Source organism: Canis aureus, chromosome 7 (genome assembly GCF_053574225.1).
Source record: "Canis aureus isolate CA01 chromosome 7, VMU_Caureus_v.1.0, whole genome shotgun sequence".
NCBI lineage: Eukaryota > Metazoa > Chordata > Mammalia > Carnivora > Canidae > Canis > Canis aureus.
The window spans coordinates 58,505,487-58,529,339 of NC_135617.1; the positions used below are offsets into that span (position 1 = coordinate 58,505,487).

General features: G+C 42.7%; 1 protein-coding gene across 24 annotated transcripts in view; it reads right to left on the reverse strand.

The window, feature by feature from the left end:
* The window catches only part of LOC144317435 (uncharacterized), an 80,237-nt gene that overhangs the window by 11,989 nt on the left and 44,395 nt on the right, over positions 1-23,853 (reverse strand). For 20 of the 24 annotated variants that reach the window (XR_013383446.1, XR_013383436.1, XR_013383444.1 and 17 more), the window contains one exon: positions 21,485-21,914. The gene's annotated coding sequence lies outside the window, so the exon portion shown is untranslated. Of the gene's footprint in view, positions 1-1,902; positions 1,973-21,484; positions 21,915-23,853 lie in introns of those variants that run through there. The other 4 variants (XR_013383434.1, XR_013383437.1, XR_013383435.1 and 1 more) reach the window with 2 other exon arrangements.

The following is a 23,853-nucleotide window of genomic DNA, read 5'->3' on the forward strand; positions in this document are numbered from 1 at the left end:
CCTTGTGTCAGGGTGATCCCCAGCCCTGGAAGGCAGCAAGGAGCCAAAGGGACAGAGATTCTCACCCCTGTGGCACTTCTGTTCCAGTGGCAAGACAATAAGTACTGCCTAAAAGTTGATGAATCACAAAACAAAAATTTAAGTATATTACTTCAAACTATGAAAGGAACCATGAGATTAGGAAGATAATAGTATTATGCAAAAATACAGAGAAAAGGACAGATAGTGTAAATGTGCTAAAATCCCTGTAATAGCAGAGAGGGAACAAGTTCAAGACCCAGGTGTATAAAGGAATTATCTAAGCATCTGGTAGGAATCACTGAAACTAAGTACTGACACAGTTAGGGCCTTATATCCAGGGCATGGGGCCAGAGCTGGGGCCCAAGGAATGGACATTGGTAGTTCTGTGGCGGGGAGGCATGTTTCTGTTCATGTGTGTATAAGTAAATATTACACATAAATGAATAAAATGATCAAAACTCAACTTTACAAACCCTGGGAGAAACTTAAATAGATATTCTCATTCCTGTTTTATATGCGAAGAAACAGAAGCCAGCCTGCATCAGTACTCATGATTAGAAACCAGGTCCCCTGATCCCTGGCTCGAAACTTCCCCTACTTCCTCAAGGTTTTTCCCTTCAGATACAGACCCACTGGGGTTGGGATTCTTGATTTCTTGACTCAATGCAGGCTCCTTGGGGTTGCTCACTGCTCATCTTTGAAGATAAGGAGAATATGACCACCACCGCATGGGCCGTGGAAGGAGGGTGCAGGCTAACCGCCTCACACAGGCCTGGTGACAACAGACTCTCAAAAAATATCAGCTTCCTTTCTTTATATTTCTTTTCTTTTTTTTTTTTCTAACCCATCTAACATTTGGAACATTAATACCATTTGCCAATCATTTTTTCTTCTAATTTTATGTGATTTAGCATTAGTTCTGACTAAAGGAATCTGGCAATTCATTCAAATATGCAGGCTTGCCATATCAGAAGGCTCGTCATGATTTGAGAGGTAGAGAATGTTACCATTAAAGCATTTGAGAAAGATATGATGCTGCTGACACATCCAATGAATGTTCCACATTGGGTGAGTCAAGGGGTGCTTGGTGTGAGGGGATACTGGGCAGACTTTTCCCTTTACCCCCCAAAATATCCTGTCTCACTCACCATACTCAGGTGTCACCCTCTGAATCATTCTTTTGGACCTTGAAGAATTTCAGATTTCTCTGGTCCCCTGTGAATGTGTCTCAGACCACATCCCCCTAGAAGGAGTGGCTGTTCAGCTGGGAGTACAGTCTCTTGGGACTAGACTAGGGAAAGGATGGAGTAGAATAAAGACGGAGGGAAGAAGAGCAGGACTGAAGGGGTGGCACCGAGGATAATGCCACCAGGACCCCCAGGTATCTTCTGCACATTATAATCAGTGCTTCCTCCTGAAGGATGCTGAATAGCATATAAGGGCTCACAGGATCAAGCGCTACCAATGAGCGAGGTAGACACTGTGCTATACTTCACAGACATGATTAGCTCATTTGATCTTCACAACAACTCTATGAAGGTGTCACTATTATTATTTTCAGTCTACAGATGGAGAAACTGAGGCACAGAGAGGCTAAGTGTCATATGCAAACCATGTAGCTGTGTGACACAGCCAGGAGCAGAGCCCAGACAGCTTGACTCCAACACCATGCTCTGCACCTTCACACTAGAAACACTCAGTCCACACCCCATAACACACACACACACACACACACACACACACACACCCCGGGAGGACTTTCGGGGAAGTCTTGCTTTCAAGAACCACTAGTTGCCGAGTTCTCCCTTTTAGAGCCTGTGAGATGAGAACATGTTTGTTGTAGGTACAAGTGCTTAGCTGACACTAACTTAGTAGACTTACCCTCTTTGACTCCAGAGTCCAGAAGGAGAACTAAAGGGTGAGCCTCACAGGAGCCACACAGTAATTCAACCTAAGAAGTATAATAAGACAAAGGAATCAAGTACAAGTTGATATGAGCCTCTGTCAGTGGAGGTGGAGGGCTTGGGCAGCACCAGGCCAGGGATGGTCCATGCCCTGGGGACAGGGTTGGAAGAGCCCAGAATCAAAGCCTCTTTCGGCCTTGGCAGTCAATTCAGACACACTTCTCCAACCTGCCATCACAAAGCTGTGCATCACACCAGCAGGAGATGCATGAAAATAGGATCCAGCCTCTGAAGAGTTTACAATGTGATTCTCATATTTTCTAATACCATCTTTGGAGAGTTTCTGGGAGGAATTTAATAAAGGACAGTGAAGATTCATTCCTTTCATCTCCTAAGGCTAAGTCCATTCTGACCTGCCCATTCATTCTTTCTGTTCTCTGTCTGCTTCCAGAGAGTGCTATGGGGATTCAAGTATATATATATATAAAATATGTTCTATGTCTTTGCCTCCGCAGAGGAAATGCTCTGTCTTACTGTAAATAATAATTAGCAGGTCAGTGAAGGTTGTTAAATGTCCCCGATGCTTTTCTCACTTCCTTCCAGACTCTCATAATTACTACCGCTCTGAACCCAGCGGGCAGAGATGCATATTTCTCTGTCCAGGAAATGACAATAGTGAGATACCCTCTTCTCACTATAGTGAAAGTCTGCGTGACTGTGGATCAGCCCTGTCCTGAACTCATATTAGACTCATTCATGTCCCTGCATGGAAATAGCCACAAGGGAAGTCAGCAATTGACTGCCTACAGGTCATGGCCCAGGGTTCTAGATGGCTCTACTACCATCTGCATGACCTTAGACCAGCCAGGGAAACTCCTGGGCTTTTGTTTCTTCATCTGTAAAACTGATAACACAATACTTACTTTGACTAAAAAATATCATTGCTATAAGAATTCATGCTCTCATTCAATATTTCATATTGAATTTAAATATTTATGGATCATGAGTCAGGGTCAGGTACTATTGTAGTACCCAGGGCAAGATGGGGGGTGGTATAGTCATAAACAAAACAGATAAAAGTCTCTCTCTCTAGAGCTTCATGGCGGGGGTCGGGGGAGCAGGTAAATAAGTGAATAAACTAAACCTACAGAATTTCTGATGGTGATAAGTGTCTTGGCAAAAAGTAAATCATGAAGGGAAGTGAGGAGTGCCAGAGAGAGATCAGCAAGGGCATCTCTTAGAGGCTGCTGTTGAGACGTCGACCCAAAGGATGTAAAGAAGTAACCCCAGAGCATATTTGGGGGAAGAGCATTCCAGGTAGAGGGATGGCAAATGCAAAGGTTCTGAGCCAAAGGTGAGTCTGTACATTCAAATACAGCAAGGCCAGAACTATGGAGGGGATGAGGATGGGGGGTATAGGAACCCTGAGGTCCTAGGGAAGTGGGACTAGATGGGCCAGGACCTTGTAAGGCCTTTGACTTTGACTGTGAGTAGGATGGAAGCCACTGGAGGGTTTTCAGCAGAGGTATGCCATAATCTGCCTTGAGTCTTAAAAAGAATCTCTCCTGCTGCTCAATTCTCAAAAGAGAATTGAATGAAATAATACTTCCTGAGATGTTTTGCAAAGCACAAAGTACAATATGAAAATGAAGTACAGTAAGGAACTGAGCCCCCAGGCCCCCCTGGGAACAAATTGTTCTGGAGACCCAGTGTGGATTAAATATGACCACACATTTACTCCCCCTTTCCCCATGGAGTGGCAAAGTTTATGTCCCTCCCCTTGCATCTTTTTTTTTTTTTTTAAGATTTTATTTATTTATTCGTGAGAGACACACAGAGAGAGGCAGTGACATAGGCAGAGGAAGAAGCAGGCTCCCTGCAGGGAGCCTGATGTGGGACTCAATCCCCAGGACCCCAGGATCATGACCTGAGCCAAAGGCAGGAGCTCAGCCACTGAGGCACCCAGACGTCCCCCTCCCCCTCCCCTTGCATCTTACTGGTTCTGCAACTCCTTATCAAATAGGATATGGTGGGAGTGAAGCCTGGCCTGGTCTGAGGCCAGCTTTTTGAAGGACTGGTAATGTAGAGCAAGGAAAGGGCTCCATCTTCCAGGCTGTTCTCTTTTACTAACTTATCTGAGCACAATTCTCTGTAGTGACCTGTATAACCTTACCAAGGCCAGGAAGCCCCAACAAGCCAGTCCTATGAGAGATCAAAGCACAATGGAAAAGCTTTGTTCAGCTCCACCACTTACTAGCCATATGATATTGGGTGAGCTGCTTCGGCTCTCCAAGTCTTATTCAAGATAGTAAGTTCCACTCTCCATGTTTGTTATGAAACATAAATTAAATGACATGCGCTGAGTACCCAGCATGGTGTCTGGCACTCATATTGTGGTGCCCGATTTCAGACATAGCCCTAACGCAGAGCAGGAGACTGCCTCTATGGATGGATCAGAGCCTTTCTTTCTCCTTGTAACTTGACCTACTTGATGGGAATGTCCCAGCCCTAGACTCTTCCCTCTGGGGACAGGATGGCAAAAGTAGGAAACCATTCAGGAAAGGAGTCTACTAAGATGGGGATAGCTCATGGGAGGGGCTGTGGAGGGAGCCTTGTTTGGAAGACAGCCCAAGTTTGCTGATTCCTGATTTGGGAACCCTCTGCTGGGCAAGGGCTTCCCTGGGGATGGGGAAGAAGAGTGGTCTGCCAGAGGGAATGCTTGAAGGAGGGACACAACCCTAGAAGCCAGCAATGAGATGCCTCCCATCCCACACTTACCCCTTCAGGTCCCTGAGGGCTGTGAGGGCCCTAATACTTGTTTTGGAGAGAATTTTACTCAGTGCTCGGAGGAAAGAGGAAAAAAAAAAAAGCCAGTAAATCAATAACAGATTTTTCTTCCCATCAGTTGGTTTAAAGTATGGAGCCAATGTCAACCAATCTAGAATTTCTAAGTTGTAAATAAAAAATTGAATGGTAAGATTTTTATCTTAGCTGCTTCATAAAAGCCACTATTCAAAGTCTTGGTTTATCACGCTCCTCATATAGTCTAAGCTAAGGTATGGTTGCCACACCTCATGCCAGTCCAGGAAATTCAGTGGGAAAGTCTTCATTTCTACCTGACTTGGACTACAATGCTTAGATATGGCACTCCTACTAGATCCTCCTGTTTCTCCTCCAACTTGTTTTCCTCAACAGATTTCCTGCACCCTGAACAAATCATGCAGAAACAGATCAATGAAGGACATTGAACGGTCTCATTGTTCAGGATTAAATAGTCAATCAACATGCGCAGAACTGTACTGGGTACTATGGAGAATAACCATAATTACAACAATAATAATAATGACAGTTACTATTGATTGCACCTGCTATATGTCAGGCACTGAGCTAGCCACTTTTCGTATCTTATTCTTGATTCTTCCAAAAAATAGACAAAGTGGCTGTTCCATTACCTCCATTTTATATCCTAGCTGAGACTTCTAGAAGCTATGTAAGTTGCTCAAAGTTGCACAATTAGTGAGAATAAAGAGTCATATGATCATTCTCTTGCTCCGAGGAAACACCAGCTCTCATCCATTACCCAAGAATGTTTTGCAAAAAAAAAAAAAAAAAAAGAATGTTCTCTCACTTCTAGCCATCTGGGGAATTTCACTCAACCAATAAATATGTATAAAGTACTTAGTATGTGTACTGGCAAATAGAACACTGGCAACAGAGGAAAAAATATGTAAAACAATTATTTATTCAATTTTGTGGAACATAGTAGAAGGTCAGAGAAAGAGGACAGCATAGGCCAAAGAGGACAGGAAAAGTTTCACAGAGAGAGTGAGTCTTGAGGTGGGTCTTGAAAGATGAAAAAAAATCATTCCAAGGGCATTCCTAGTCAGGGGAACAGAATAGTTAAAGGCACTGAAGCACAAATAAGCATGAGGAAGCATGTTGGAAGAGAGTGAAAATAAGTCTTAAGTGGAAGAATGAAACTAATCCCATACCCTACAGGAATTGGGCAGGAGGATGGCATTTGTCTAGGAATTTAATTAAACTATTGCAAATGATAATTCCAGTGCTTCAAATTTCTTATTCTCAAAAGGTTTGAGGCTACTTTTAAAAGTCAGAGATGAATGAAAAAACAAACAAACAATACTACTCTGTTTTAATACTTGAAACATGAACTCTACTATGAGAGAAGCAACCTACCAAACGATGGTATGGTTAAAAAAGTGTTTCTGTCTTTCCTTATGGGTTGAAACTGGAGTTTTTTCTGAAAAGTAATTTGTCTTCAGAAGATTTCTGTGTGTGTGTGTGCATATATGTGTATCTGTTTCCATAATACTCCAGAAAACTGGAAAAAGAAGAAAGTCTAACTAGCCCTTACCTGGGGACCAGAATTATCGTGTCCACATTCCCAGTGGATTAGTCTGAAGGTCTTGGAATGTCAAAGGTTTCCATGGAAGAAAAGGGAACCCTCTTACACTGTTGGTGGGAATGTGAACTGGTGCAGCCACTCTGGAAAACTGTGTGGAGGTTCCTTAAAGAGTTAAAAATAGACCTGCCCTACGACCCAGCAATTGCACTGCTGGGGATTTACCCCAAAGATGCAGATGCAATGAAACGCCGGGACACCTGTACCCCGATGTTTCTAGCAGCAATGTCCACAGTAGCCAAACTGTGGAAGGAGCCTCGGTGTCCATGGAAAGATGAATGGATAAAGAAGATGTGGTTTATGTATACAATGGAATATTACTCAGCTATTAGAAATGACAAATACCCACCATTTGCTTCAACATGGATGGAACTGGAGGGTATTATGCTGAGTGAAATGAGTCAATCAGAGAAGGACAAACATTATATGTTCTCATTCATTTGGGGAATATGAATAATAGTGAAAAGGAATAGAAGGGAAGGGAGAAGAAATGGGTGGGAAATATCAGAAAGGGAGACAGAACATGAACATTCCTAACTCTGGGAAACGAACTAGGGGTGGTGGAAGGGGAGGTGGGTGGGGGGTGGGGGTGAATGGGTGACGGGCACTGAGGAGGGCACTTGACGGGATGAGCACTGGGTGTTGTTCTGTATGTTGGCAAATTGAACACAAATAAAAAATAAATTTATTATTATTAAAAAAAAGGTTTCCATGGAATACCCTGTCATCTTATACTCTCTCCAGTAACTTCCCAAGATGGCAGATTATTCCAGATGGAACGATTCCAATTTAGGGGAGAACTCCTGTTGGGTAAGGGATGGATCCTATGGTTAGAGAAACTACTATGGAGAAAGGCACTTCCCAAAACAGATTTACACAATAAAAGCAGAAAGAAGGAGGTGCTCTTGCAAAAAGACTGAGACCCAAGGACAGAGATGGGGGTCAAGATCCGGAACTGAGAATATTTTCAAGGCAACCATCCTAAGGTGGTTGGACCTCCTGTACACTTGTACTGGGGATAATTAACATTTAGTTATAGTTTTAAATAGTTTCCTTTCATGCAGAGCCTGTTAGCTGTCCTCCTTGTGCCCCCCTTTGATTGTACAAATTTGTTTCTCGAAACTAACTGCTCCACGTGAGGCCTCACTTTCGAGCTCCCTTTGCATACAAATAGGGGCATGTGGGATGTCACTTGAAATCTTCCAGGGCCTGCAACTTGCCCCTGGCATGGAATGATCTTATTCCTTCAAATCCTTGCTCGCTTCTGCACAGAGAGTCCATTGGGAAATAGTATTTCAGTCACCAGGATAATAATAATACACTGAAATTAACAACTTATAGTTTGTGTGTGTGATCCCATTGGATACTAACCAGGGCACTAGGATGTGGTGATGACATCTACTATTGTCCCCATTTCAGAAACGAGGAAATTGAGATTCATGTCTTTAAAAAAACTCCTAAGTGGCAGAGCCATAGCTAATCCATAAGAGAGTTTGTGCTGATCGAATGCTCTGTATGAGAGAGTTTGTAGGTCATTCCTCATGAAATTGCTTTGCCTTGCTCCTTGCCACTGCTACTCTCATGGTACCAGCTTCATTACCTTTGAGTTATTCCCTGATGAAATTCTCCCATTTTCACACTCAAATAGGTGAAGGCCCAGAGAGGCCTCCCTGGGGCCTGTGGCTCCACTTAGAATCTCAAATCACAATGACAGTGGGATGTGTAAAGAACAGTTCAAACTGAAGTCAAAATGTTATGGCAGTTGGCTAGGTCTCCAAGTACAAGAGTGTTTGCTCAGGTTGCCTGTCCAGCTCTAGAAAATGGAGCCATGAAACACTATCTCCAGCCATACATTAACATTCAGGCAGTCAGTAAATAACCTTTTTAAAAATTATGACTCTCCTCAAGAGCATTTTAGATATTTTTCACCCCATCTCCCCATGAAAATTTAATGCCACAGATATACTGTATATCCACTTATGGACTGTGGCCCTTTGAAGGGCAGTAAACCAGTTCTCAGGTTTTTATCATGCCCCTCCCCCAAGAGTCAGTTCACCCCTGGGGGGCACTGTCACCTGCATTGAGAATGCATGGTTTAGAGTACTGACTGTGTGTGAAGAATATCAAAGTGAGGAAAACAGAATTGATCCCTGCCCTCAAAGGCTTACCATCCAACATGAAGTAGGCTTTGTCTTGCATCATCAACAATCCTAGTAAAAGAGAGAAACCAGAGGCTCTGGGTTAATTTCTGTCTAAACCACTAAAGTTGATTTTAAGACCCTTCTCAATCCAGGAGTTTAGTAGCATTAGATCGGGTTTCAGTTCTGAGCCATCATCAGTGGGGGCTCTACATATAAAAAAATTGGCAAAGACTTGCGGTCTGTGTGGAAATATGGTTGGGAGGCATTCACCACACATTTATGGCATGAAGAATAATTTCTGCTAAAAAAAACTGTTTATAATGAAACACAAGACAGAATGGAACAAATTCCTCCAAAAAATTAAAAATGTTTTTTTTCAATCACTTCTATTGAAAATCCATTCAGCGGGATTTAAATAGCCGACCCTACTCAAGATAATGTTTCACTTTCTTTAACAAGGGAAAGAATTCGAAGCTGAAAAGCCAACTGCTACTTCATTACTTTAATGGAAATCCCCTTGAATTCTATGATCCACTCAATCACAGGCTCATAGACTGAGTCACCAAAAGGTACGCACCCGAAGAAAGGGACTGAATGTGAAAGACATTCCATTTCACTTTAGTGCCTGAGAACACATTATTGTACTGCTTCTGGTGGGCGTGGGGGAGAAAACTAAACATGTGCCTTGTTCCTTCACTCAGCAAATATTTATTAAGTGCTGCTTTGTGCCAGGTACCATGTTAGGTATTTTTTTTAAAGAAGTCCATGAGGGAAAGAAGTGACACTTCTCTACCATCTATAGCATGCCTGGTCTTATACTTCATTTGTGAGGCATTTGAAATGCAGTATTGGGAAGCTATTACATGGGGAGCAGGAAGGAGACTTGAGGGCTGGATGCACCTCTGTGTCCAACCGTGTGAACATCTGTCAGTTATCTAACGTCTCTGGGACTTGATTTCTCCACCTGTAAAACTTAGAGGTTGATGCTAAACAGTGGTTCTCAATATGGCTCTCTTCTGGGGGCTGGGGCCTGGAGGCTTCAGGGATATATAGATGCTTGAGTCCTGTCCAGGACCCATTGTATCAGAATCTCTGGAAGGGGGGCTTGGGGGTAGGTTGTTCTTTATTTTTGTTTTAAGCTTCCCCCAGTGATTCTTCCAGTTTTGTGCTAAAGACTAAAGACAAAGAGGGAAGCACCTAAAAACAAGATGGCAGCACTGACTTCCTGACCATGAGAAATTCTCAATGAAAAGAAGAGGCCAAGGTTTTCCTCCATGACTTCTAGTTTCTGCTTTGGCACATTTATGCTTTCCTTCCTCCTTCTCCCATTCCCATCTGTTTCCTTTCTCTCCTGACCCACTTGCTATAACCCAGTGTCCGCTGTACTTTTCTTCTGCTTTTGGCAAAATATATAGTAGCATTCATTTGCAGCTTAAAAAGAATTCATTTCAAGAGTTTCTGGTCTCAGGAAGAATGACCTGTAACAGTAAGATGAAGGCCTGTAACTCTGAGAAACTGATCACAGGCCTCAGGAAAATAGCTGAGGATACTTTTAAGAGTCAGGAACAAGGCTTACATGAAACCCTGTAGAATAGGGGTTGGCCTTCCCTGGTCATGTGGAAGAGTCATATGCCCTTGATCCCCAGTAAAAAATTAGATAAAATTTCCCCATGATTTAACCCAAAAAGATAAGAAATTTCGAATGAATTGAGAAGTCTTCTGGTCAAACACTTCCATCCAAGGCTCAGGCTCCCAGGTCCGTAAGAGGAACTTGTGGATGTTCCCCTTAAAAAATGGAAATTCCATTACATTAAAACATTCTTTTACAGATGTCCAAACACTAAAAATCCCAGGTTTCTCTGTAAGGTCTAGTTTCATCTGCCAGGAGAAACTGAGCTATCTAACTTGAACACAATAACATGAATATAGAAGGTATTCAATGAGTATTCCCTTTTCCCTTTTATGAAAGAAGTATGTTTTACATTGTTCAAGTTAGAATGGGGGCATTTTTGCTCAGCACCCTTCTTTCAGTCCCAAACTAAAAACCTTTCAAGGGACAAAAAGTGTTCCCACCCAACTCTTATTCTTCATCACTTAGCAGAGTGTTTGGTACTGGAATAAGTGACTAGATGAATGAACAACTGTCTCAATGGAAGTTTCTCCTATAATTTTTTTTCTTATATAAACCATCCCACTTTGCTTATAGCCCAAGCTTCATTATTTACCAGCACAAGAAGATCTGGACTACTTCAGGATTAAGTAACCCTCTGACCACGCCTAAATGTACACCATTTGTACATGACCAGATGACAGCCTCAGTACCTATGATGTTGTTGCCCACAGTGGGCATGACATCCTATGACTTTCTCCTCTGGGTGTCCCATCAGGCCCTGTAAAAGGGCCCTGGTGTCTCAGTTGAGAGTAGATTATTATTCATTCAGATCATATTCAATAAACTATTTAAAACATTTTTTGAAATAATCATATATTCACTGGAAGCTGCAAAAATGTGTGGAAGAGGTCTCATGTGTTCTTCACCAAATTCATCCAATTCACCAAACTACTATGCAGTTTGGCTGGAAAACTTGTTATCAAGTCTGTTCACGTAAAGGAATGGGAACTAGAGTGACCAACGTACCTGGTTTGCCCAGAACTGAGAGGGTTCCCAGAACTTAGGATTTTCCATCTTAAAATCAGTCCCAGGCAAATTGGGACAACTTAGTCACCCTAAAAATATTCCTACTAAATTGCTAAGCAAGCAACGTTTGGGGAGGTATATCCCCACTGCGCCTTTTGTGCCTCCTCTAGGATTGGTTTCCATCACCACCATGAAGCTCTCTGGCTATTTCATTTCTCCTTCTTGCAGACTCTTGCCACCTACTGCTTGTATCTGCCTTTCTTCCCAGAGCTCTGTATGAGAATGATCCCCTCCTGTTTCCCTGAATCCCCTGTTAGCTATCAAAATTTGCATTTTCTCAAGTCACACTGCTGGTCTCAACAAGGTATTGGGAGAAAAGTCTTTCATTCCAGGGCAGTGAAAAGACTCTTGTCCAGTGCTCCTGGATAGGAAGCAGAGGAGCACCCTCTCCTGCCACCAGTTGGCTGAGTGACTTTGTCAATCATCTTCAAGCTCTGGGCATCTGACTCCAAAAGTGAGGGTATTGGTTGAAAATAAGTTTTCTCACCAAATCATACTATTGAGATTATTCTTTATGGAGGGGATGGTCCTACACACTGTGGGATGTTTAGCAGAATCCCTGGCCTCTACCCACTGGATTCCAGGAGCACCCATAAGCTGTGACAACCAAACATGTCTCCAGACATTACCAGATGTCTCCGGGGGTAAAATCACCCTTCGTTGAGAACTGGTTTAAAATACTTCTGAAGTCACTTCCGGTTCTGAAAACATTTGATTTAAAGTAGCTCCCAGTAAATTATGAGTGATTAATAGTTTCCCCTCAACTTCCCAAGAATATTTGTATTTCAAAGTATTACCTATTTGGAAAAAAAAAAAAAAGTCCTGAAGCATCTTCACTGAAATAATAAAAGCAGTTCTATATTGTGGTGGTAGACATTTACTTCCTCCTCCCCTTCCCCTTCCTTTCTCTCCCACCCCCTCCTGCTCTTCTTCTTCTTCCTCTTCATTTTGGAGGCTTAATATCATGGTTATCTACTACCTAAGTACTTTTATTTAACTGAATGTTTTTCAGTCCAAATGAAATTGGTCAGTAGGTTTTCAAGCCAGCAGGAGGGAGCCTGGGTTTAAACAGGAGAGATCACAGTAAAAACAGGGCCTTACCAACTCACATCATGTTGAGCCATTAGATCTTTTCATATAGTTGTATTGACTTTGAAATTTTTACGCTGTATTTATCCAAATCAGATTGTTTGGCAAACAAAGGGTGTTTCTGAAGTACTTTTTATACCAAAAGTATCCCTCCATTTCAGGTACCTCAGCTGGATTTAACAAAACCTCATCAACTCTCACCTCCCAGAAGCACAGTCAACCCCAAACTATCAAACTCTGACACTGGGCCTGTCTGGCTGAGAGGGAGTCCTAGAGGAAGGACTTTTTAGAAAAATCTAAAAATCTAAAATCTGAGCTCCCAAGACCTTATGGATTATCCACTTTATACAAATATGCCAAATTTTGATTGCACTATATTAAATTGTTGATAGCTGGTCATTCTGACCTATAATACCTACAATTTCATATGCTTTCCCCCTAATAATATTCAGAAACAATCAAGTAGATGGAGTGTCACACCATCAGCACTGGTCCTTCTGCTGTGTGCTTTGATATAGGACGTAGGTGGAAGAGAGAGAGAGGAGGGGAAGTTAAGGCTTACAGGGAGAAAAGGTGGGAACTCTGGCCTCTACGGTAGTTGGGGACCCTTGGAGAGGACGGTCATCCCACAGCTGACTTGTTCCATGATGTCACCGAGAGGAAAAGGCTGCAGATTGCGGCTCTGCCCCATGCAGAGTGTAAGCTACTTGAGGGCAGGAGCCATCTGCTATAGTTGCCACCTCTGCATGTCTCGCGCTGTGCCTTTCACACTGCAGTGCACACAGCAGAGACCCAACAGTCACTGCTGCATGATTAAGTGAGTGGGAATATCTGTCTATTCTATGGTCAAATGATTCATTCTGACCTTCATTCATTCCTCCAACGTATATTTATTACTGAGTATTTGCAGAGAAAAATGTTAGATAATGTGGCTGGTTCAATAATTTTGTCCCAGCTCTCAAGATATTTTGAGCCTATGCAAATAGAGCCTAAAGAAGTGGTTTCAACACTAGAATCCAAGTGCAGTGTGGTTCCATGTGAACGACTATCACTGAAATAAGCAAGCCGGGGGAATTCCCTCGAAGCTACGTTCATGACCCCAGTCTCTCTGCAAATGACAGTACCCAGTTAAAGTGAAGGAAAAAGTCTAGTTGGAAGAAAAAAATGTGTTTACTTCATTAATGACTAAGTCTTCTCATGCTCAACAACTCATTTTTGGATTCACGAAAACCACGAGTTTGCCCCTATTGTCAAAAATACATACACATTAGCAGGCAAATGCTCCCAAAATATTCCAATGTGCCAAAGTCAAACTACAATAAAGATTCTAAATCTTTTGGATTACTTTTGGGGTCCTTTTCCCCTTTTAGAGCACTTATGGTTTAGGAGCATAATTGACTTGGATTGGATCATCCTCTTGGTGGAAAGCCAATTAGATTCATTTCAAATGATTAGAGCTACCAGTTCTGATTGAGGTCAGTAGAATAAATAAATCATTACTCAAGGGGAGGCTGTTCTTCCATTTTCTATAGGAATTTCAACAAATTTCTCAAAGGCTGAAAACCTCATATGTTTTGATCATTTTCCTGTCTTGTCCTGACATTTGCATTCCTACTAGCTTCTTCTAACACAGCTTTGACTGGTGTTCAATGACTGCCAGCAATTTGGCAGGACCATTCGTAGGAGGCACAGCTACGTATCAGCAGCATGTGGTCCTGCTCCCTGGAACTCGCTGACTCTCTTGGCTGCCATGGTGGAAACCCTCTAACTTTAGCCTGGTTCCACTCTCTTCCCAAGAGAACCTGGCCTATCATCCTGCTTTTGTAACCTCATCTTTAGGCATCCGAGATGTCCGGAGAAAAAGAAGACTACTGGAGGACAGAAGGAACATCAGGACAGGGCAAAGGTCAACAGCAATCAGAGGACCTGAGTCCACATCCTACCTTTCTGCATCCTATGGTACCTAAGGTCAGCACGCTCCCGCACTGTCCATCCACAAATTACAGAGCTAACTGAGATGATCCTGACGTTGCTTCAAGTTTTAGTTCCCCGTAATTCTGTGGCCAATTAGGAAAAAAATATGTCTCTTTTCTTCTGCCCTCCCTACTTCCCTGCCTTCTCTCTTTCGATCTCCCTCTCTCTCTCTTCCATAGGGCTTGCTAAAAGCTGGCAAATGCTTCCCAGCAGCCAAATAGAAGTCATTACCAGAAGCACTGCAGCTAAACAGAGGGAAATGTTTAGGTAAGCATTATAATGGGCATGGAAATAAAGAGACCACAATTCAAAGCATAAGTCATCATAGATGAGAATGCACATGTTTGGGGCTAGGTTTATGAGAAATGAACGGGATGATGCTGTGCTGGCGAATCCCTGGCCTTGTGTTTTCTTAATGCCAGGAGTGATTTATTTTCTGGTAAACAGTTTTGCTCAAGTAGGGCATCCAATTACTACAAACCTTGTTTGGTATAAAAACTAACTGCATAGAAAAATATTGCCTTTGCAAGGTTTAACTGGTTGTTAATCCAAACATGTGGCAGAGCCCAAATTCCAGGGCTGAAAATATCCTCCCGATTCTCAGCAGCATCTGAACGTCCAGAGTAGATCATAATCATCACTCTCAATGAGGCGTGACTCAGAGGTAGCGTATGGAAAGAGGACATTTCCAGAAAAACCATGGTATGGAAACCGAGCCCGCTGGGGGAGGCGAGGCCTCCCTTAGGTAGAAGTTCTGCTCAGCTCTTTGAAGTATGAGGTTGGGCTGCTTTGGGAAGATGAAAAAAAAAAAAAAAGAGTTTTTAAAATCCTCCTTTCCACACAAATCTCTTCACATACAGCTCTGTTCCCTAGGATGTTTCATCACCTTAAAAAATATATTTAAAACAGACACAAGTAAGAGTATCCTTTCTAAGTGAAGCAAAGCTCTAGGCTTTTATTTTTTTTAACAACGACAAAAAAAATCAAATTGCCTTCTTCAAATTCTCTGGGTTTGCCTCTCAGCATCCATGAGACTTAATTGTCATACTTTAAATATTTTGTTTTTAAGTAAAGAAAGCTTGAAAGAGAGAGAGATAGAGGAGGAGGAGGAAAAATGAGAGCGAGAGAGGGGAAGGGGGGAGGGAGGGAGAGAGAGAAATCTGGTCATTAAGAAAATTTAGCTTCTGTGTCAAAAAATGTTTTAAAAAGAGAAAGAGGGGTGATAAGTCTAATACCCAGATCTTCCTGCTTCCCACATCTCTTTTCCGAGGGGCTTCCCCCTGTGCTTAATATTTTCCATCACCTCCATGAGGTACCCCGTGACCACGTATACCCAGGGCTGCAGATGCTCCCCCGGCCTGCATGTCCTGGAGGATTGGTTTCAAGTATTCGCCCTATTTCAAGGTGGCAGTTGGCAGTCAGAAGGATCCTAAACAACTCTGGAGCCATTTGAGTGGAAAGGAACGTGAAGTGTCAGCTTACCCGAGCACGCAGACAAGCGGCTTGGCCACGAGGCCCAGGCTCCTGGCTCCTTGCACCGGGCTCTCGGCCGCAGGCCGCTCATGCCACTGGGAGCCACGGACCAGGGGACTTGGCCCGAGGACACCCTCCGCTGCTAGCAGCCAGATAACTGACCCCTTCCACCGAGCTGGTCCACACACATCAGTAGTTGCAGAATTCCAAAGATGGGGATTTTAGAATTTTCCTTGGTGGTTCATTCCAGTGTCTCCTAACCCTTCCACCAGGTCCTGCTTCTTCTCTCTCCTGATGCAATCCCAGCCTCTGGGTTTTTTTGGTTTTGTTTTTGTTTTTTTCTGTCTTCACTAGAAATGAAAAACAGCTGGACACCATCTTCTGCCTAATAACCCTCCATAAATTGGGAGACCGTTATTAAACCAACTGGTCCTCGTCTTCACCAGGTTAAGTGACGCCACCAATGGCCTCAGCCTTCCCCCATCCCTGCCGATTTCCAGTGCTTAATTTCACGACTCATCGTGTCACTCAGATGGTCAAGGCCCAAACTAGAAATCGTATGAGGATTTGACTGATACTAAGAGTGTGTGTGTGTGTGTGTGTGTGTGTGTGTAGGAGGGCAGTTTAGCTCAGAGTTCCAAGTTAATTTGTTACACTTTTTTGTTGTTGTGAAAGGCATCAAGAAGAGTTTGTATAACATACATGCATGGTTTAAAAAACAATGAAATGAGAGCTGAGCTCATGCACCCAGCGCCGGTTATTTTTTCTGTTAGCGCTAACCTGGTGTTTGATTTCGCTCATTTGAGAGGAGGCAGAGGGTCATGTCGTCACTGATCACATTTTAAATTACATTTACATTTCCATCACACAGGCTACATTTTCAACCAGCAGTGTGCTCTTCTAACTCTCACACGTGTGTGTTATAGAGCGTTTTTCAAATCTGACAATATTTAGCTGAGGCATCAAAAGTTTTCTAAGATGACCCACTCTAAAAAAGCTAAACCCAGATCAAAAAAACAAACAAACAAAAAAACAAAAAACAAAAAACCTTCAAATGGGGAATGTTTTCAGTGAGCCAAGTTGACTAACAGTCTAGTTCTCTATTATTGAAATATTTACGTCTGAACTTAAAATACGGTGTTTTTTTCATCAGGAAATGTCAGGAAACAGGCCACTGAATTGTTTCTACCAAACAGTATTTGGTGGTATCGTTTCCACCATCCAAACAAACTGCCAAGAATCAGATGTGCCTCGCACTAAAGATTCAAGCTCCTATAGATTTCTTATCGTGAATTTTCTACTTATCAGTCAGAAAGATGGCTTTTCATGAAAGCATTTGAAATTAAGCAACATTAACAGACCATGGTCATTTTGTATATCTTAGGGGGGAAAGTGTGCTACCGAGGTAACATTTTATCATTCATCCTAGGCCCTTCATTTATGGTCAACCTGAATCTCTGCTTGAGTCAAAGGCCTGAAATTTTCCTGGACATGAAGCCACAACTTTCAGTTAGGCTCACAGAGAGGGAGATGCAGGTGCTTGTTCTCAGGAGGCAGCTATCACTACCTCTCTCCTCCCCAGGTGGCCTGTCTTCTTAACACAGAGGGAGCCTCAGTTTACCAGCTCATCTCTCCTTCTTCCAGAGTTCTCTGTTGCTAACATTTCATGTCCTAGAAAAGCATCAGAAATAAGAGCTGTATTTTCACCACCCTCGTATCTATTTTTCCTCAAACAGACCGAGGTATTTTTTGGCTTGTTTTTTTTTTTTTTTTTTTTTTTGTCTTGTTTTGTTTACCTCTCCTGCCAGCTGATTGCCTCTTGTGCTTGGGACGGTACCTAACTTGTTTTGTGCTTACAGGTCCTCCTCTCAAGAGGTGATCAAGGTCTGTGACTTGGTAACAAATTTATTTTTGTTTCTTTCAAGATTCCAGATCTAAAACTCAAAGTCGCTTTTGAACACAGACTTCAGTTGGCTCCATCACACATGCCCAAGAAGCTGTGCAGGGAGGTTGGCTTCTTACATCTAGTCCCTTTATCCAATACCAAATCTTTCCCTTGGCTTCATGTAACAATATCTTTAAACCGTCTCCATCCATGCCTCCTGAGAATTTATAAAGACTATTCACTTGCCTTTTTTCCCCCGTAGCTGTTGCCCACATTTTAGTCTAGTTCCCTTTGTTAAAATTGAGGATCTCTAAATTTCTCTTTAGTAGCAACCTCACTGTGGACACTTCTTACAGGGATGTCTTTCTGGAGACCTGTCAGAACCAAGGCCAGACTATTTCCTATCAGTACAGCTGTTCCAGGCCCCAAAACAAGGCTGGAACCACCTAGCAGGCTCTGTGTAGGATCCAAGGCAGAGATGGGCTACCTGTCTTGAAAAAGAGAATCTTGGCCATTGGGGCCACCCACTTGATACCATCCTGGAGCTTGGAACTGGCCTTTTTAAGAGGGAAAAAGGGGTAGGGGGGGAGAGAAAAAATAACATAGCAAAACTGATCTCAGCACTACCCATGGAGTCATTAATGTGGTTTCTAGCAAACTGCTCATAAAATTCATGGCAGCAGCTAATTGCTACCATGTTCTTCCTCATATACTCTCATATTAAATTTGAAAGAAAGAAAGAAAAGCCCTTTCAAAGCCATATTAATCCATGCAGAGCAATGGAATGCGTGATCTAAAGTGAGCCTTTCACATCACCACAGCTATGTGGGCTGGCTGTCAAACGGTGGATTTCATGTCACTCACAGTACAATGAACAATGCCTTTGCCAGCTGCTGCCTCTGCCTGGGCCCAGCTCCCTTGAACCCCTATAGCACTAACCGGCACGGAGTGCTGTGTGAGCGCACACATGTGAGCATCGGCACACGTGCGTGAGTATGCATATCGGCCTCCAAACTATCTCGAGGGAATTCAAAGTAAATCTTGGCATGTATCTTTTTGCCTCCACCCCCCACACACATTTACTTTAAGGTTCTCAGCAGAAGAGTGGTGGCTAATGGCCAAGCTCTGGCTGCCGCCTTACCCTCATGAAGATGTTTTACTGCATATGCCATGCAATGTGCTAAGAAGACCAGCTTTGCCTCAAGGCAGCTCTTGCAAGGATTTAAAGAACCACAAACTCAACAAGCCCATCATACTTCCTGAAATTCTCACTAGTGGAAGGCTCCTATTGGAATTAATTATTCCAAGCACTCATCAGAACTGGGCTGCTCCTCAGCTGGTCTGCACTGTTGTGGCACATCAATTGCTATGGTCAGCTTCCGCTTTGATTGGCGGTGGTGTCCATTCTGATTTGGTGTGGCATCCTTTCAATTGGTCTTGACATCCCTCCTAATTATTAAGGTCAGTGTCAAACGGATTGTTACATATTGTAAATGTATTAAATGCAATGAATATAGCCAAGAAACCAACATGTTCAGATAATGTATCAGAATAACTGGGTGACAGCTAGCCAAAGGCATGGCTGGGTCTGCAGTGAGCAGTTCAGCTGAGAGTTTCTTGCTGTTGTATGAGAACAGGATCCCCTCCCAGGTATATCAGAGATGTCATTGCAAAATAGCTACAGATCAGTGTTTATTTTTCCAATCCTGCCTGAGCAGGAAAGCTGAAGAGAACTAATGTCAATCTTCCTCCTGGGGAAAGACTGAGATCACAGCATCTTACGGGGACTACTTATCTCTCCTTCTTGCCCCAGCCTCACATTCTGTAAGACCTGAACATTTTCCATGACAGCCCCAAACCCGTTCTGACCCCAACTCAGCCTTAATCAAGCCAGGCAATAAATTAGAAGCCCCATACCAACCAATAGGCATGTTTAGAATTTGTTTGGAATCAGTCGTGTAAACTGATGGCTTGTACGAATGAGATGAGATTTCTGGGTCCCCCCTCACAAGCCTTTAACATTAGCCGCATTCTCTCAGCCATCAGTCCTCCACATCCCATTAATTCCAAGGGGATGAATGCCCTACTCTGAACCACATCCTACTCACATGAGTCTCTGCTCTCACATAACATTAATGATACCCTGTGACTTCTAGAAGTAACTCAGTGCTTCCTCTCTTCTTCAGATGGCTTCTCTGATCTTCTCATCTCTCTGCCACTTCCAACAGAAAGAGTTCTGAAGTCATGGGGTCTCAGGACAAAGTTAGATCTCAGACCCAGGCAATTAAGCTACAGCTGGGAGGAGATGCCAATGGTGTGAACATGGCCAGTGTTCTCTTTCTCCTGGGTTCTTCTTTTTGTGTGAATCCTTTTTGTGTGCATCCTCATTATCCTCATTATCAGAGTGGTGAGAGTAAAGCCATAGATAGGTCCATGGGTAAGAGGCCTAAGAGACCTGACTTTAGGTCTTGGATTGGGGGACGAAAATGAGGTCATTACTGTTTTTATTTGTTCTAACCCAGTGCCTCAGGGATGATACCAGATAAGAATATGGGGTCAAAGTCTTAGTTAGAAATAAAGCATGTTCCCTTTGCCACTCTACCTCAGGAGCTTGAGACAATAATAAGCAGCAGGTCAAGTACTAGAGTTTCATGATCTTAGACAAATTCATTTCAATGGACATGTAGCTCTAGCCAGGCCTCTTTCCTTAGGTTCAGGGGACCACTCATCATCTTCTTCCCTACTGGCTGGGGTTCTGCTTCTGACAGACTGGAGTTCTTGGATGCACAAGCCACCCACCCTCCGGACAAAAATCTTGCCCTTTCCAAATACTCTTGCCACTGAGCCCCACCCACCATATTGGCACCCTTGGATATTTTCATCAACAGGCATTCAACTCAAATTCGGGCAGGGACATCATGAGACATTCAGCCATCCTCCTTGAGGGCCAGTCCTCGAAGTGGTTTCACACATCCTGACATGCTCCCCTCTTTGGCTGCCCTATCTTTGAAGGTTGAGATTGCCTTGCAACCATGACAGTACAAGCACTTGATGTATGTTCAAAAGTGGAGTTGTCCATGAATCATGAACATTACTATGTATCTGTGATTATGTCAGAGGAAAGTAGCAAAACATGAGAAAATTATTATGCAAATTAAATCTTCAGTGGATTGGAGTCCAAGCAATAGTGCTTATGAGAGTCTTTGCTGTCTTCCCTGAAGATTTTAGATTGTCTGCTTTCAAGAAAGAAGATTTCTCATAAATAATACAACCCAAGTGATCCAAGGTCTACAACCTTCTACAAACTCCTGTCTAATATTCACATAAAATAATCCAGGCCTCTATCCTTTATCACTGTGGGGAATTCAGCAACTTTCAAGTATTTCTCAGGATTTCTATAAGGTATTTACAAGTTATTGGAACTTTCCTATACCCATCGGCCCTAAACCCCTGTTCCCAGTTTTCCCCTAATCATCTCTGATTTCAATCTGTGTTCTTATCTACACCACTGTTCCCAAGTGTAGATCAGCCTCCTTCTGTTACCCAAAACAAACCCAACACTTGTCTTGTGTGGAACAGACTTTGACAGTTTGGAGCTAACATAGGAGGATTACAACAGAAGACAGGATACCATTAAAGCTGGATATTGTTGAATATAATTGGATAGTAGATACCAGTATTAATGAAGTTGATTGTCTAAGCCCTTCAAGAGGGCTTGAATGGCCATGACATGCCTTCTTGTCTTTCACAAATCAGAGTTCCTCTCTTACTACATTTCTTTGCCAAGCTTCTGCTTGCCACCTCCTCCTCTTCCCCAATGGCAAGCCCTTGGGCTAATCCAAAGGACACTGAAATTTTCATAAAAACTATGCAAAGTTATTTTATGTCTGTCTTTAATTCAAATGCATTCATATAAATAAAACATGGTGTGTAATCAAAGCCTCATTAAAACGTTTTCTGGAAAAAAAAAAAAGAGCAGCTCCATTCCTAATAGAAGGTCTGTCTTCCTTCTAGGAAGTAGCATGACTATAACTTTGAAAAGCAGCGCCTTTCTCTCTTTGGTTCCACCCTGATAGGTTAATCCGAGGATTTATTCTAATCACTGTGGAAGGCTTTTAGTGTTCTTAGTTTTCTTAAACATTTCCAGGTGGAATTTAAAGGTGTCCTTGTAGCTGGAAGAGAAAGGGGAGACTGCACTTACAAACTGAGATGGACTTTTGTTTGATGCAGAAAGGAACAGAAGTTAAGATGATAGGGACTCTTCTGTCTCAGGTGTCCCCAAGTCTCAGTGGAATGAGTCTTCAAACTGGAATTCAAAAGAAGAGGATTCTTTTGTAGAAAGGGGGGCTGCGTAACATAAGTCAAGGAGATAGCTCTCTTAGAATTCAGAAGCCTGCTGCTGAAAGATTACTGGAGAACACGTGTGTGAGAGGACCAGGCCAGGAGGAAGGGTGGGGGAGGTTGTGGTCAGCTGCAGCGTGTGGAGGATGCCACCCAGATGTAGATGATGGGACATGCCAAGAGCAGAGTGTCTGGCCAACACTAGAACTTGAAGGTATTATTTCATGGCCTTGTGGGTCGGGCAGGAAACCTATCTCATGGGGGTGGGAAGATCTTAAAAAGAAATGGGGAGGCAGTTATTACTGTGATGGAAAATTCTCTATTGATCTCAAGTGGAAGAAAAGAGGGAAATGCCTCAAGGAGGCCAAATGGTTTATTTGGAGGGGGTTATTTATTTTCAAATATAAAATAAAACGAACAAATCAGTACAGGGTACTGATTCATGTACCTCTTTTTAATAGTGAGGGGGCCTAGTGTAACTAAAGAAAATTAAAAGTTGGTCTGGCATGAAATAATGTTTGAGAATTTTATTATCCATTTGAAGACACGGAATCACAGGGGAAACAGTGTACTGTCTTAAGTCTGTTGCAAATGTCTGCAATCTGACTATGACTAATTCAGATCTCAAGAAATCCCCTCTTTTAACTCCATACAACACAGTCTTCTTGTGGTTTCAGCCCCCTCCCAAAATAACATTAGAACCACCCACATCAGAGGGTAAAGTAAGCAGTACAGGGAGGAGGTATTAACAGAAGGCATGGGATCACCTTAGAGATACTTGAGTATCCTTGTGAGCACTTGGTGGCTTGTTAAACTCCACTTTAGTTACTAGTTGGCTTGACACTTGGGTTCTTATTTTCAGATGAATCCTAAACCATACAGATTCTATCTTTGACCAAAAGGATGACACAAAAGATCACTGAGAGGATGACCCTACTTAATAGATAAGGAAAGCAAGCCAGCTGATGTGCCACTCAATGCAAAAAGGCAGGAGGCTAAAGCACAGCCAGTTCCTGGGGCAGCTCTGATTCCACATGCAAGAGGTTTACATGGAAGCCCAAACATCCCTTCATTGGACAGTAGTCAAGCGACTACGTTTTAAAAAATAAAAGCAATGCAATTGAAATAAACCAGTATTCTTGCAGAGGATACTCTCAGAAGTGTATTCAGGAGATAGGGACAAAGATGAACAGCAAATCAAACCTCTGTATGACGTGAAATGTACAAGTTAGACAAAGCTGGAAGAAGAGAGTCAGGGAGGTCAGTGTCCTGATACGGTAACTAGCTGTTCTGGCTTCCCAGGACATGGAACTTTGAGTGCTGAATCTGGGAGACTTCTGAATAAACCCGAATAGTCACCCTGATCCATGGTGAGTGACGCAAGGAACAATCCAAGAGTCACAAGAGACCTTTTGGTGGCAGGCATGGACTAACTACACAGAGAGGTCTAGTGGCTGGTTTCAATGCTGGATATTTGAAGGATGGTATAATGAAAGCCGAGCTTCCTGATTCCTGCTTTGATTTTGTTCTGTCTGGAAAGAAGAATGATCTTTAGGCCAAGAAGAATAAAATCAAAATTGGTTAAGGCTCTACCAAAGCTGAAGATGAATGTAGAGCTAATAAGAGTTGATCCAGCTGCTGTAAATGAAATCAAGAGTGCTAGTCCAGGAACTTTTAACCCAAGAGAAATAGTGGTAAAACTACCAAACCCATGTGGACAATATTTAAAGAAAAGGTTCAAACTTGAGTGTGGTTGATATGTTCCAGGGAAGCCTGTTGAAGATGCAGATTCTGAGGTCCCGCCTTCAGATAGTCTTATTTGTTATGTCTCAAAGATGGGTACCGGCATTTTCAATTAACACCCCAAGTTATTCTCATAAAAGTGAACCTTTATGGTTCCCGCT